The sequence below is a fragment of the Triticum aestivum genome, chromosome 1B (assembly GCF_018294505.1).
Source record: "Triticum aestivum cultivar Chinese Spring chromosome 1B, IWGSC CS RefSeq v2.1, whole genome shotgun sequence".
Taxonomy (NCBI): Eukaryota; Viridiplantae; Streptophyta; class Magnoliopsida; order Poales; family Poaceae; genus Triticum; species Triticum aestivum.
The window spans coordinates 535,579,519-535,585,175 of NC_057795.1; positions in this window are offsets into that span (position 1 = coordinate 535,579,519).

The window sequence follows — 5,657 nt, forward strand, 5'->3', positions numbered from 1 at the left end:
GGGCTGGATGAACAGGACCACGTGGAGGGCTGGATGAAGAGGATGACCCCGTGGAGGGCTGGATGAATAGTAGAAGGTGGAGGTGTGGATGAACAGTAGCTCGTGGAGGGGTGGTTGAACAGGAGCCCGTGGAGAGGGGTGGTTGAACAGTAGCCGGTGGAGTAGCACGTGGTGGATGCTGGATGAACAGGAGCCCGTGGATGAACAGTCGCAGGTGGAGGCTGGAGGAGGTCGACGGTGGATGAACAGTAGCCCATGGAGGCTGGAGGAGGTCGACGGTGGAGATGAGCAGTATCCCGTGGAGTACCGTTTTGCGGTATGCCACACCCCTGCCGATGAACAGGACCGCCGTTTCGACCGTAGCGCTCCAACACAAGTCCGTTTCATCCATTTTGCGGTACGCCACACCCCTCCCGATGAACAAGTCCCCATTTTCACCGTCAGAGGTCCAACACAAGTCTGTTCCCTCCGTTTTGTGGTACGCCAGACCCTCCCGATGAACAGGATCCCATTTTGAACGTGGCCGGTCGAACGCAAGGTCGTTTCCTCCATTCTGCGGTACGCCGGGCCTCGTTTCCATCGCATGTTCCGTCCAAGCCCTCCCGATGTACACGACGACGCATTCCGTTCTGACCCAGCCGGTTGGCTCCCCATGAACACGACGACGATGCTATTTTTCTGTTCTGCCCCAGCCATCTACACGAGCACTGGCCATACGTATGCGCGAGTAGGCGTTCGAGACCCCACCCGTATGTACGTACGTGGCCGTATTTTCTTTCTTGCACACTGGCCGCTGTACGTATGTGTACATGCTACGTGTGCGCCTCTACTACGACACGTGCGCGCCTCTACATCCACCAGTATGTACGTACACGTTCGCGACCAGAATGACAATGCTACATACGCTTCGACCAGGTGGGTCCCGACTATCAGGCGCTTCCTTGCGTGCGAAGATGTAGCTAGTGGGTCTCAGCAGTCAGGAGGCGAATCATTTTTTTGCCAGGACGCACTTCCTTGCGTGTGAAGATGTAGCTGGTGGGTCCCAGCCATCAGGGGGGAAATGTCCTGTGGGTCCCTGTTGTCAGGTGGAGGTATCATTATTTTCTGTGTAATAAAGAGGCACTTCCTTGCTGCGGCCGTGGACCCAACTGTCAGCCTTTCCACGTACAGTCCACGTCCAATGGAAGTTGTTCCTTGACCATGTTAACCATGTCGTGCCGAGAGCACCACGGCGGTGGACGATGGCGAGGCCTAGGAAGGGGAAAGACGCGGTAGTGGATGCACACGCGGAGAGGAGTATGAGGGTTCACTGGTTCGGCTGCGGTGTGAGGCTGCCATCGCCGTAGAATAACAGGGGGTGTGGGTGAGTAGAGGGATGGCCTGGCCTGCGGTGGGAGTAGTATGGGGGCGGTGAGGCCTCCATGGCAGCACAGCCGGCCACGGGAGGCAGGAGCAGGCGGCACGACCGGCGCTGCTTTGGGCGTCTGGAGCTAGAAGACCAGAGGTTGAAGAAGCACTAGGTCCGTTGGATGGACATCATATGGTCACTGGAGTATTGACTAAGTTGACAAAGCCCTCCATCCCCATCAACTTAGTAGGCCCACAAGTCAGCCACCCACTATGGTGGGTCCCAGCTAGCAGGGGGTATTCATTTTTTTGTGCGTAACAAGGAGACACTTCCTTGTGTGCAAAGATATAGCTGGTGGGTCCGACCTGTCAGCTGGGGGAACGTTTTTTTCACAAAATACAGAGGCCCTTCCGGTGCGTCCCAGATGTCAGTTGGAGGAATCATATTTTGCACGTAATAAGGAGGCATTTCCTGGTGTGCGGCCGTGGACCCACTGTCAGCCTCTCAACGTATAGTCCACATCCGATGGAAGTCGTTCCATGACCATGTTGACCACGCCGCGCCGAGATCACCAGGGCGGTGGATGATGGCGAGGCCTAGCAAGGGGATGACACAGAGCCGGGGAAGACGCAACAGTGGATGCCCACGCGGAGAGGAGTACAAGGGTTCATTGGTTCGGCTCCGGTGTGAGGATGTCATTACCGTAGGGCCTGGCTAGCGGTGGGAGTAGTAGGGGCGGTGAGGCCTCAACGGCAGCACAGCCGGCCACTGGAGGCAGGAGCAGGCGGTCTCGCCGGCGCTGGTTTGGGCGGCTAGTGCAAGAAGAGCGGCACTTGAAGAAGCAACAGGACCGTTTGATTCAAATCCAACGGTTACTGCTGCTACAATTGTTTGTTGACTAAGCTGACAAGCCCTGCATACGCGTCAACTTAGTAGGCCCACAGGTCAGCCTCCCAACCGGTGTGACCCAGATGTCAGTGGAAGGAATCATTTTTTTACGTAATAAGGAGGCAGTTGATTGCGTGCGGCCAGGCCAGCGCAGGGGGTAGGATGGGCCGGGGAAGCCTGTGCGACATCATAGCGGGCCACAAGTGGAGGGAGCAGGCAGTCCCGCCGGCGCTAGTTTAGGCGGCTGGAGCAAGAAGATCAGAGATTGAATAAGCATGTCGGCCATTGGATGGACATGCAACAGTCACTGTTGCTAGAATCGTGTGTTGACTGACAAAGCCTTGCGTAAACAAGTTAGCCTCGAAATTTGTGGCATGTACAGCCCATTTGCTATTATTTTTATAAGTTTTACTCATTTTCTAATTCATATGGAATTTATTGCAGCCCATTTTCCTTTTTTAGAATTGCTGCCCATTTTCTGGTCAATACCAGGGTTAAAAAAATAACTTAATATGGGCGAAATTTTGAAAATTCGCAAATTTTGGTTGTGGAGCAAAATATTCTTAATCCAAAAATTAGTAGCCATACTAAAACAAATTTAAAAATAAATTTGTACTATGTCATGTTAAATCCAATGAAATACTATAAAATATCAGTGAAGAACAAAAACAAAAAAAGAAACTAATATCCTGTTTGCTATATTCTTTTTGGAATTTTCAACCCCTTTGATATTACTCTTAACAGACACTAACCATACTCTTTGGCAAGGCCGGAATGCATCCCTCCTTGTCTTGAAAGATTTGCAGCCCAGTAAGTCGAAGAAAACAAATAGGCCTAGTGTCACACCCTAGCTAGTCATGCATTAGAGTGATGCATCATGTTTACTCTTTCATCAGAAACTTGAAATGGGGATTTGTGAAACCCTCAGAATCATTTTTGAAAATGACCCAAATAAAAATTTCTCCAAAAGGGTCCAAGAAAATGCTCATGTTGCTCTCTGAAAATATTGGACAGAGATAAAAATCAAACCAATATTTTTAAGAGCTCATAGGTATTTATTTTGGGCATTTGGAATTAATGCATAAATATTTGCATTGGAAATATATTAGTTATATATATTAATATATGTCCAAAAATTATGCCACCTGTTGGGGAGCTCTGGAATAATATATCTAGCTCCTGCAAAAATTGGCATAAGATAATAAAATGATTTAATATTTTATTTAAATCAAAACAAATGTCAGAAATTAGAAAACAGAAATAAATAAAAAGAGAAGCTTACCTGGGGCTTCTCCCTGTGCAGCCCAGCAGCAGCTGGCCGACCCAGCCAGCAGGCGGCCCAGCCCGCCTCCCTCCTCTGTCGTCTTCGTCCTCGACAGAGGGAGGGGAGTGTGCCCGACGCGCGCGCGCGCCACCGCGCCACGCCACCAGCTCGCCTGCCTGCCTGCCCCTCCCCTCCTCGTCTGGATGGCCTGGAACGACGCCACGCCCTCCCCCGTACTCTCTCACTCTCCCCCGGTTCTTCCTCTCCTCTCCCTCGCTCTCTCTCTCCCGTGTCCGAACGCACCCCTCGCCGCCGTTCGCCATAGCAGCCGCCACCGGCCTCCCCTCGCCTCCCCGACACGCTCCCCAGCTCCGCCGCGACCCCCTCTACCTCCTCGTCAAGCCACAAGACGCCGGACGCCCTGTGGAGCCGCCGTCGCCATCGTCTTCCTCCTCGGGCTCCGACCACCATCGCCGTCGATTCGCCGTCTCCGGTGCGTCCCCGAGCCCACTTCGACGCCCACTGCAACCGCGGTGAGCTCCACCACCGTTTCCCCCTCTTTTCCCCCTCGTTCCCGCGCCGTAACCCCGTTTCCCACCACGGCCGAACCTCCGTCGTCGCCGAGCTCGCCGTCGACGCAGCTCCGGTGACCATTTGGTCACCCCGGCGAGTCCAACGAGTCCGTAAGGCCCCGTAGAGCATCCCTAGTGCCTTGCTTCGCTCGCCTTCGAGCTCCAACCACGTTCCCGTGCACGACCGAACCCCGGCGTCCGCATCCAAGCTCGTCGCCGTCGACTCCGGCCACCCCAGGCCCAGCCACGGCCACCGCCCGACGCGCCATCGAGCTGGCTTTCTAACGCACCTAGCCGCACGCCGTTTGGAGCACCACAAAGGAAACCCGAGGCACTTGTACGCCGCGGACCTCGCCGGCGACTAACCGCCGGCGGGTTTGACCTGTTTGACCTGGGGTTTGACCCCCCCAGAGTCACTGACGCGTGGGCCCCGTCGGCCAGGTGGTTAGATTAGCGCTAATCACTGTTAGTTAACCCCCCTGACACTGACCAGTGGGCCCCAGCGCCACTAACCCTTAATTAGGACTAAATAAACCCTGTTAAACCCCCCTGTCACTGACGTGTGGACCCCACACGTCAGGTTTGACCCCAGCCAGCCGCAGTTGACCGCTGACGTCATGCTGACGTCATGCTGGCTCAATATATCTATTTCTGGATTTAATTAAATCAGGAAATTCCAGAATATAATTTAAACTTCAAAAATTCATAACTTTTATTCTGTAACTCCAAATCAGACAAATTATATATGAAAAATGATCAGAAAAATCCAATCTATCCATCTGTGCTATTTTCATGCATGACTAAACAAGTTAACTTGATGTTTAATGAAGAACAAGGAAAAGCACTTTAAAAGGCCATGTTTGAGTTTGAAATTTGAATCTTTGATTCAAATTGGTTCAAACCCTTCTGGTTTTAGTTGCATTAGCCCAACACACTCATATTGCCATGTTTCATGCATGCATCATATTGTTGCACATCGTTTGGTGATGGTTGTGTATCGGTGTCCTTTGCGACAGGTTCTGCCTCCGAGGAGTACCGTGATTACCCTAACGAAGAACCGTATCAGTGCATCGACCCATCAGGCATGCAACCAACCATTTGATCATATCGATACAATCCCATGTTCTCGCTCCTGCTCTCTTTTACTGCATTAAGACAACGCGTTTCAAACTGCTGTGTGCTACGGTAGTTGAACCCATTTCCTCTGCATGACCTGTCATTGCCACAGTAACTAGATGAAACCCACTAGCATGTGTAGGAGTTGATTGAGCCATATGTATGTGTTGTTCCTACCTTGCTATGCCTGCTATGCTTAGAGTCGGGTCAGGTCTGGTTCATCCGGGTGATGGGCTAGAGTGAAATGATTATGTCGGTAATGAGAGTGGTGTGGTGAACACGATTAGGTAAAGGTATCGATGAGAGGCCATGTAGGAGTACATGGTGGGTTGTTTCATTGAAGCCGACCTTAAGCACTGAGATCTGTATGTGTGATTTAAGATACAGCTACTACCATGCATTGGACCCGAAACCAATGGACCCTCTCGGCTTCTTATTCACCCTAGTTCTCCGTCCATGAGTTGCAAGT